The 10,979-nt window shown below is 39.1% G+C and overlaps 1 pseudogene; it reads right to left on the bottom strand.

Moving 5' to 3' along the window:
• Positions 1–8,994: 8,994 nt before the first annotated feature.
• Positions 8,995–9,111, bottom strand: LOC112474991 (annotated as a pseudogene).
• Positions 9,112–10,979: the final 1,868 nt, after the last annotated feature.

The following is a 10,979-nucleotide window of genomic DNA, read 5'->3' as shown; positions in this document are numbered from 1 at the left end:
GACAGGTGTCTTCCTTAGCATGAAGTGCTAATTTTACAAGATGAGCTGGAACAAACCTTTTCTTACTCCAACTAGAAATTAAAATTATTAAAGATTCTGTTCTGTGGCTATTGCAAATAATACTGTTCTACTCATTATGTGATCCACTCTTGAACCTGCTATGCAAAGTCTTAAGACTTCTGACTAATGAATTCTGTGTGTGTGTGTGTGTGTGTGTGTGTGTGTGTGTGTGTGTGTGTGTGACAGAGAGAGAGAGAAAGAAGGTAGAAATAGGGTAGGGAGAGCTTGGCATATGAACCTGTGAGCCTGTGTGTGTATATGGATATAGTTCACAGAAAAGTGACCAACAAATGATTTTAAAAGAGGATTTGGGTCAGAATTCTAGATTACTATGAACATTCAAAACAACAGCTTTAATCTAGAGTTCCTCGGATCTTACTAATTTGTGAATTAAAACTATAATTATTGAAGATTGATGCAATAATATCTTGGCCTCCCTGATTCAGTATCAGACAATCAACTCTCAAATTCGTACTTCTAAAACAACGAAAATAAATACCATATCAAGCATAATCATCAAGATTATGCCCTAACAGACTCTATAAAACCACAGAATGAGGAGTGTACAAGAACTCATGAATGAGAGGAGGTAACGGGAAACAAGATGTGGCTTCCAAACAAAAGTAAAGATTGCAAACAGAAAAGTCAGCTTTGGGAACTACTTGTAATGTTCGACTTTCCTGGAGCAAAAATAAATAAATAAAAATTTGCTTCGAGTCTCTGTGACTATTAATTTTTTTTTAAGAAAAAAAGAACTTTCGTTAAATCAGGCTTTTAGCAGGTTGGCTGAGCAAACGAAAGCCTCACTCAGCCTGCAGATGTCTGTCTAAGCTGCCACATGGCAAGAACTGGCCCTGGGGGGTCTCATAGGACCCCAAACTTCTGATTTTGGTGCTGATTCCAAAACTCCCCATCCCTTTCCAGTTCATTACAAACGCCTATTGTTTGCCATATTTATCTGCCATCACTGCTGTTTGTTAGCAAATGGAAAGAGAACTGCCAGGACTAAATTTCAGCCTGCCCTCAGAATAGTGCAAAGGCGCTACAGGAATTGCACGACAGATGGTCTTTGAATGATATACAGAACCTCTGCCCTTGGGCCCGCTTTGGAGGAGCTGTTTTGGATTGTTGCTCATAAGAGTGGGAGGTTGTTGTGTGATATGTGATTATTCCATAATAATTTTAATTATTTTGCCTGTTTTCAAACAATAGTCTCAGCCTTTTTTAATTTTTACACTCACTGAGTTGTGACACAAGCATTCTTTTCTCTATGTTAGCAGGGATTAAAATCAAGCCCTGTATCCCTTCCCATTTTTCAAATAATCCATGTTTAAATAAATTACCTCAGTCTGGAAAACTAAGTTACGTGGCATCCTCCTGGCACACACACAGGCAAGAAAAAAAAATTATTGTGGTGTCTGGTTTGAGACTGTCGCAGTAACAAGTTTCAAGAAAAGCCTGCTCTTTGCCTCTTTGGATCAAGGCTCCAGCTAAGGGAGCTTCATTTACATGCATGTGGGGATCCCATCGGATCTGCTCAAAGGTACAGTCCGAGGCAGTCAGACGGCATCCGATGTGCATGTAAATGAAGCTTCCCGAGTGGGGTGTAGGCTTCCGGAGATGTGGAAAATATGCCATCTCCGTCTCATCCAAATCCAACAGAAACTTCCGAATATTTTTCTACAGCAGCAGGAGCCAACGAGGAGCAGATGCTAAACTTTCAAGGCATCTGAATACATTTCTCTTTACCAAATAGATTTGTTGGCTGAGCACTGGCAGGAAAGGTTCAGGGTTAGAACCCAGGCTTTTGGTTTCTCGGGCCAGTGGCCCGTGGATGCCAACCTGCACATCCCAGTGGTGCCGGCAGTGGCTCCAGCTTTCACCTAAAGGAGACTACCACTCAGGGACATGTCAAGGCCACCAGGGTCAGTATAAAAAAATAAAATCTACAGTGGTTCTAAACCACAGGAGAGAGTTACTGCTCATAAGATGGCCTTTTTACCAAACATAAGAATGTCTGACTTTACCAGGCGTTTGTTGCTCATAGGGAAATTCTTCCCTACAGCTAAATTCTGCGTCCCCAAATAGATTCCAGTTCTGCGGCTGAGAGCCAAATCAAGCTTTGAATAATATCCAAGCTGACTCGTCTGGTAATAAGAAAGAAATTGTTTCTCCTTGGTCTCCAGCTAAGTGATAAAGTTACCTAGAAAACAGGAGTCTCTGGGTGAGCGGGGTTACTAGAAAAGAGAAAACACAAAACTCTGACCCTGTTCTTTGATGGAGAAATCCCCCATGGAGTCTTAAGTGCTTCCCAACAACTGTGGTTTTAATCCAATAACAGCAGCTCCTCTAACAGAGAGAAACCCAACTCACACAGCAGTTAATACCCAAATGAAATTCAGATAACTCCCACTGTGTTGACAGAAAGGATTGGCAAAACATCCTCTGCTCCTTCCCAAGCAAGGCGTGCCTTTGGTAGCACGCAGCCAGCCAGCCTCCCAGAGAACAACCACACAGCTTTCTCCCGGTCAAGGCTGATGTACACAGATTTCTGGTTATACAAAGCACAGGTTCCCAAGGAAAATGTATAAATTAATGTGTGGCCTCTCAAGGAGCCACAACTGCTTGTCCTTCAAGATATGGAGGATCACCTAAGGAGGACTTCCCTGCCTTGCTGGGATGTGGCTATTTTTGTAACAACACCGTTGCTGAGATTTTTCATTAAGTTTATGATTAAAACAATGGTTCTAACAATTTCAGCTTTCATAAACAATGTAGAGCTGTATTCGCAACCTATTTGAAATGGTGAAATCCCACTTTAAGCATATTTATGTATTATAATCAGTTAAGTTTCCGTACAGGTCAGGCCCTATACAGGGTACTTTAGATACATTATCTCTAAACCTTACAACAACCAGGAAGGTATTTATTGTTCTCATTATATAAGTCAAAAGAGGAAAAAGAGTCTCATGTTGATTAAGTGACTTAACAAAAGTAACTCATAATAAATAGCTAAGTCAGGATTTGAATCCCTACTTGTTTAATTCCAAGGGTCATATTCTTTTTACTAATGTATGTATGGGGAGTGTGTTACATTCACATGTGGCATATAACCTTGTGAAAATGAATGCAAATTTCAGCACATTTTGGATTCCTGAAGGAAGAAAGTATGTATAACCTCAGTACTTGACATATTGTGAATACTCAACAAATACTATTCACTGGCATCTTTCTTTATAGATATATAATTGACAAGTAAGTGTTAATCTTAATCATGTAGGCATTACCTTCTACTTTCTCTGTCAATTCACCTGATGTTACCCTGTCTGAACCTAAATTCTGGAGAATTTATCTGTTGGGGCCAAAAAGATTTAGCCAACCCAAGTTCAAATGGACCAATTCTAGGTGAGAGCAACTATCAGTACCTATTCCTGAAATGAATTCAAGTATCTTATAAACATCCACAACCAACTCAACTCTCCTAACAAAGAAATATGGCAAAAATAAATAAAATAAAAATTACCTCTCTTATATATGGAGAGTTCTGATAATTTAGCTAACAAAAGAATATTTATTGACTATACAAGAGGATAGGAGCAAATGATTCTACATTGAAATCCCCAACTGCATCTTGTGCTTTGTAAATAATTTTTCCTGTACCTTTGTATCTAATTCACGAAATTTAGAAAATAATGCTGTTTTAATGCAAACACATATAAGAAACATGATTATTTTCTTCAAGACAACAACTGAAAGATTTCATTCAAGATCAAAAAATAAATAGCCTAAGTCAATAGCAAAGTGACTATCATTGAAATACATATATTTTTAAAAGAACAGCGGCATTCAAATGTTCGTCATTTTGCCACAGTTCCTGAGAACTTCTTTTCTTACATTAGGAGTCAAAAGAGTGGCATTCTGTTGGGACCCCCCAAGATCTCTATGGATGGCAAACTTAACAGTTAAAAGATTGTACAGAATGCTTTTATTCTGATTCACATGTGAATTAGGCTGAGGTTAAAGGAAAAATAAATGGGAATTAGAAGGCAACTCACAGAGGCATTCCAGTTGGGAAGCAAATACCGCCATTAAGTCCCAAATGCAATTTATGAATACAGCATTTAAATTTTCTAATTGTTTCTACTTAAAAAAAATGAGACAAATGGAATTACATTGAAACCAGCCATTTAATCATGTACAATTTTGCTGACCATTGTCCCTGTACATCCAGTCCTGAGCTCCTGCTCTCACATCTGTAACCTTGCCAAACTTTGAGTCCAGTAAGAAGAACCTTTTTCCTTTTTGTTTTTTTTCCCCTCTGGGTAGGAATAGAAGAGGCCAGAGAGTCCAAGTTTCATGGTCAAATAGGATCAATTTGATACAGCTGCTAGGGACATATGAAGCAGAAAGGGGGCCCTGGAGATTATCTGTGCCAGTAGTTTTCAAATCAACTAGAACCACTTTGAAACTACTCTCCACATTGTCCATTCTTCTCACCTCCAGTGGCCTAATATGCACTCTGTAGGAAATAAAAGAAAAGGAAGGCTCCATTAGATAAGCTGCCAGACAAGTGATGTTATGTATCTCTGATATAAATGATTATTTCCTACCAGGAACCCATGAATACACACTTTAGTGTGACAATTTTTAAATTTTGCAATAGATAAGCCGATAGATCTCCCAAAGACTTTTTTTTAACCTAATACCAAATACCTACGCCCAATCCGTTTTGAAAGTTCAACATGTACACCGCTTCTAAGAAGTGAAAAGAACTGTTCCATATGGTGACAAGAGTGAGTCATCTATTCATTCATTCATTCCAGTATTTGTTAAATTTCAGGTATGCCAAGCAGTGGGAATTCAGTGTCAATCCTCAGAAAGAATACTGTCAAATGAAGAGAGAAATCTGACAACAATTACCATTCAAAATGAGTATATAACAAAATTTCCCCCGTTTGACTGTCTACATGCTTCATCAGAGAGGCTGCCCAGGTTGAGACCTCCGTTAAGTTCTTTCATGGAGGCCCCAGGCCATTCCTCTCCTGTCAGGCACAGCTGCTGCCACCACTCCTCTCCTGGGAAACAGAGTCTCCCCTGTGGTGCTGCCTGGGCTGCTTCTGGGGCCATAGTAGGGCACGCCACTACCCCACACCTCTATTACCCTCACCCCTTTTTCCTCATCCAGAATCTTCTTGGAACCAAGGCCAGCCTACCATCTGTAGCAGATACTGAGAGAACAGAGCTTGAGTTGTTGTTTCCTCCCCACAACCCCCTCCAGGAAATTTCTTAGCCTCAATGCCAACACATTTCTCTGGGGTCTCTCCTAACAGATCACAAATACGTTTTGACACATGTAACTCCGGTACAAGTGGCGATGTGTAGAAAGTACAGCTGGAGCCCAGAAAAAAATCAATTGAGTTTGTAAAACATCACTGAGGAGATAAAATTTAGAAGATGAGTTGCACTTCATTAGTCAAACCATCATTGTGCATATTACAGGATGGAATGTCAGGAAAGTAGAGGAACAGCCAATTCAAAGGCTTAGAGAAATTTTTTTAAAAGTACTCTGTTCAGGGAAATACATATTTGCTTGCTAAAGCACTATATTTGGTGCTGGGAGGGGAAAAGCAAGAGACGAGACTGGAAAGTAATAAGGATTAGATAGATCATAAAGAGTCTTATATGCCACATAAAAGAATGTTTTTTTCTTTGTTTTCTTTTTTTTTCTTTTTTTGGCAAACCTTTGAAGAATTGAGCTGGATAATTGTTTGATTATATTTATCTCTTGAGAAGACCACTGTGTTAATAGTGTAGAGAATAAATTTGAGGCTAGATAGACTAGAATAGGAAGAGGCAGGAAGATCTACATGGAAGGGGCTACAATATAGTCAGGAAAGAAGTAATGAGGTATTGTGGCAGGCAGAATACCGAGATGGCCCCAAGATCCCTGCTCTCTAGTGCATATGTGTGGTGCAACACCCTCCCCTTAATGTGGGTGGGGCTTGTAAGTATATGGCTTTTACTTTTGTGTTATGGCAAAGGCGAAGGAAATTTGCAGATGTGATTGAAGTCCCTAATCAGTTGATTGTGAGTGAATCAAAAGGGAAATTATCCTAGATAGAACAAATTTCATCAGGAAAGCCCTTAAGAGAGTATTTAGCTGTCAGAGACTAGAACGAGTATGGAGATTCTCCTGGTAGTCATGGAGAGACAAGTTACTCTGTTATGAGAAAGCCTATGAGAGGGTAACATGGCAAGGACTTACAGGGACCTCTAGCAGCTAGGAGCCATCAAACCATGCCTGGAATCCTGACCCATATAAACTGTGAGATAATAAATGTGTATTGTCTTAAGCTCCTAAATTTGGGGTAATTTGTTATGCAGCAATATTTTTTTAAAAAACTAATAGCTGGCAGTAGACAAATAAGTAGCATATTCAGGAGAGAAAATCAACAGGAAGTAGAGTTTGAGTTGGGGGTGAAAAGATGATTCTGAAGTTACTGGCTAGGAATGATAAATAAACAGTTTTATTTTGGACGTGTCGAACTTGCTATATCCATAGGAAATTCAGGTGGCCATGGCTAGAACACAGTAGGATATAGGGTAAAAGGAAAGCCAAGAGTCAAGCCTGAGTAAACAGGACAAACTCCAGTGTCCAAATCTGAGGGGCCAGACACAAAGTGAAAGCCAAAATCTGGAGCCAAAGTAGGCAGAGTAACTGGCCCCCATGGGGGCCAATGAACATGGCAGATGGAAGCGGGCCTACGGAAGTTGTCTGCAGGTCTCACAGGAACTTCACTTGCTTGTATAACTGCTCCAGTGGGTTTTGTCCTGCGTTGTTATTGTCGTTGTTTTTAAGAAGCAAATTAATTCAGGCAGGCCCATGGTTAGGGTGTGATCACAAGGGAAAATGTAAAGGAGAAAGGAAAAAAGAAGGCTAAAGATGAAGTTCTAGGATGCCAGAAAGGGGGAGAGGAGTTTGCCTTGAGACTGAGGAGAGGCCTGAGAAGTAGGAGAAAAATCGGGAGAGGACAGGATTTTCCTGTAAAACCTAGGAAAGGGTAGATTCCAGTAGACCTGTCTGGGCATACAAGAGGAAGGCTGAGAACGCTCATGAGATAAGGTGATTATGAGTGAAATTTAATGTTAGCAAAAGTTAAAAGTTAAGTCGCGGTGGCCACTTTATAGCAAATATTTTACTTTCTCATTTGTAAAATGAGAGTCATAAATGAGGGTGAAATACCTGCCTTGCTTTCCTCATAGAGTTAAAAGTTTTCCCCCTCCTTCTCACTCTTCTCCGTAAAGGCTTGAACAGATAGGGGCCAACCCTTTCCACCTCCCTAACTGAGGGAGAGTGGACCTCAATCTTAGTTAGGACCCCAAAGTACCCCTGAACTGCTTTGTCAGGTTCCCCTTTACTTCAAGCTAATTCCTCTCTGAGAGGAGGGGCATGGAGACAAAAATGCTTGTCAACCACCTCTAACTGCCAAGAAGTACAAGAAATTGGAATGCAGAAGAAGGGAGCCTCACTTCTCTTTAAAGACACAGTGTCACTTTGTTTACTTGGCACTTGCTTTATGGAAAACAACTGCGAACTATGAGACAAACAAGAGACCTCTGAGCAGCCAAGATCTCTACGCCACAGAGCTGGCCCTCATTAATGAACTTTACTGGAAAAGATTTCGTGAATTCTTTACTTAGGGCCTAGTCTTCCACTTCAGAAATTTTAACAGATTTGGTGATATGGTTTCCAAATGAATAGCCCAATAAGAGGAGCAAATTAAAAAAAGAGGACTAGAAGAGGCACATCAATAACAGTAACAAGTGACAGCTGATGGCTTAACAGCAAGGAAGGAAATGGGAAAAATAACTATAGTAAGCAAACAAAAGAAGTAAAAATCACAGCAGCTGAGGATCATTTAGTGCAGACTAAAAACATTCTACACACTGTAAGAGACCCCTGAGGGCACTAGAGCTCAATGTAATGGCATAAGCCATCATTTAAAGAAAGAACAGTTAAATTACATTTGGGATAGTCTAAAAAGGCAGACATTCATAATACATAATAACAACAAGAGGAGACTATGGCTTGATTCATTTATTCTTTAAAAAGTATTTCTTGAGGAGCAGCTCTGTGCCAGGCAGTGTGCCAGGCGCAAAGACACAAAGGAACAAGAATGAGATGGTGTCAGTCTTGAGGAACCCTCAGTTATGTGGGAAGCTCTGCTATCAGAGATTCATTCTCTGAAAGATGTCCTTTAAAGAGCCCTTAGAGAGAACATTTATTAAAATATCAAGGTTCTTGGAAAATCTGACCCATTCACACTTCTTCAATTGACAAAATCAGGTCTATTTTATCTAGAGTGGATTGACTACATTTGTTGAAATAAAACAAGCAGAAAATTTAAATATAATCCCCCAGTATAATGGCTACCTACCCTTTGGTTCTATATAAAAAAACACCTTCAGGAACTGTGATGATTTTTAACAATATTCAGACTAAGGTGCTTTTGTGCACTTAGAGTGCATGATATTTGTTTTAAGTCATTAACGTTATCCCCCCAAGTGTAGAAGTTAAAAGCAAGAGGTAGCTTAGATCCAGGAGAAAGAAACTGGCCAATCTCTTATACCATCTTTTTGGAATCCCACAAAATAAATGCTAAACCGATGTTTACAAACTGTAGAAAGAGCAGTTATGTCAGAGTCCCAGATTTCTGGGCCAAATCACAAGCCTACTTGGACAGAATCTCTAGGGTGGTATCCATAGTTTTAAAAACCTCTCCAGGTGATGCTGACAGGCAATGAGAACCACTTATAGCTAAAACTCCATTGTTTTCCATGTATGCCAAATAAGTAAAAAGTAATTTCCCTGTAAACATTATAGTTCAAATTCAATGAAAAGGAAACCCCAGATTGTCTTTTTTTTTTTTTTTTAGACCAGCACCTGGTCTTCCTAGGTGGACTCCCATCCAAGTACTAACCAGGCCTGACCCTGCTTAGCTTCCGAGATTAGACAGGATTGGGCACATTCAGGGTGGCATGGCCATTGTCACAGGGAACCTGAAACTTTTGTTGTAAAAACAGTATATTAAATAAAACTTGTCATCTTTAGGAATAATGCCAAGTCTCCCCCCACGCCCAAACATGCTGTTTAAGTTTTCTGCTTTTGCAGACCCAGATATAATGTGAGGATGAAAGAAGATGTTGAAGCCAGAAATAGTATCATTTAATAGGGTTTAGGGACCCTGTAGAATGTAGGGGTTAGACAGAGTGACATTATATGTGATTAAGATGTCTAGAGTTTATTTCAGCCCCCAGGGGACAGATGCAAAATATATAGCTATTAATAACAATGGTTAAATAACAATAATACAACCTCACCTTGGATCTCAGTGTTTTTTTATACTAAATGACTGCTGCTTGGAAAACTCCAAGAAAGAGTTAAGTGAAGGAAAGTTTACTGACTTAGGACCAAATGTTAACTTCCAAACTGGATGGTCAGCTGATTTCACACATGGTTTTACCTCTCTCAAGAAGAAAAGTCTCTCCTACTCTCCTTTCTCATCAGGAAAAAATTCAAAGACCTACAGACTTAGCAAGCTATAGTGACTGGGGAGTACATACTGGTTTTCTAGCAGGCCAGAGAATCTCGTCTGTCCTTGCTTGGTATAAGATCTCTCTGGACATTTGGTGTGAGAAACAAACTGACAAACCAACATGTACCCTCTGTCTATATAAAGAGCACTGTGTTAGGAGTTACAGGAGATGGGTATTTTAATACTGCAAGAACAATATTTTTGTCCTCAAGGAAACTAAAATATAGATGGAGAAAATAAATCCACAAACATCAATTAGGGAATTATATGCCATAATTCATGAATAAATAATATCATAGCTGTTCAGAGAAGGAAAATTAAAATGAGGACAACTAGGAAAGACTTCATAGAATTCATGTACTTGGGCTTGGAAGGATGCTACCAGAACGAGTCTCAAGTGAATATGTAAGGGGAAGAATTGGCACCTGAGCATAAAATTACATGTTTGTAAAATGACCTTTATGGCTTTCTTTTCTTTATTAATATAAAAGGAATATCTTTACTCACGGCCATGACTTAGAAAAGTGTAAACATGAGGTAGACAATTTAACAAATTTGGTGAGTTCTTATTTTCTAGACAAGTTTCCATCCTTCCTAGATTTGGGGGAAGAGCAAATTTGACATAGCAAGAGAAAGGTGGGGAGGCTGTTGTAATTAGACAAGCTCGTAACAGAGAGCGATAACTACTAATAATGATGGATGAAGCAGAACACTGAAGGCTCAGCAAGCTGGGGCCACTTAATTCTGGGAAAATGCAACCATGTTCTTTCCATCCAGCCACCCCTAGCAACTTCAGAATATATCATAGCTCCCAGTAATGTATTTTCTCTACTTATTCCAATTTCATTGAAAGAAAAGAAAAAGAAAGAAAAAAAGAAAGAAAGAGAGAAAGAAAAAGAAAAAAGAGAAAAAGAAAAGAGAAAAAAGCATATTTGCTATAAACATTTCATGCGCTGAGTATTTATTTATTATGGATAAAGTTACCTTCTCAACCGATTACTAGATGATAAAAGGAAGGAAGGAAGGAAGGAAGGAAGGAAGGAAGGAAGGAAGGAAGGAAGGAAGGAAGGAAGGAAGGAAAAGAGGAAAATAAAGATACAAAAGTCATTTTATTCATTTACTTGAAAAATTTTTATCGTGCACCTACTACTGCTGTTAAGTGCTAGAGACACAGCTATGAACAAAAGACACAAATTTCATATGATTTTAGAGCTTTTTTGCCAATAGGAAAAAAAATCTCGATCTTATGATTCTTGAAAAGAATGAGGTAAACAAGGTTTTGGATATACTGTAGCTCTAATACCCCACGAGTAAGCAAAAGTC

This window comes from Pteropus alecto, unplaced genomic scaffold, assembly GCF_000325575.1.
Source record: "Pteropus alecto unplaced genomic scaffold, ASM32557v1 scaffold7, whole genome shotgun sequence".
NCBI classification, from domain to species: Eukaryota; Metazoa; Chordata; class Mammalia; order Chiroptera; family Pteropodidae; genus Pteropus; species Pteropus alecto.
This window is presented reverse-complemented; position numbering and strand designations above follow the sequence as displayed.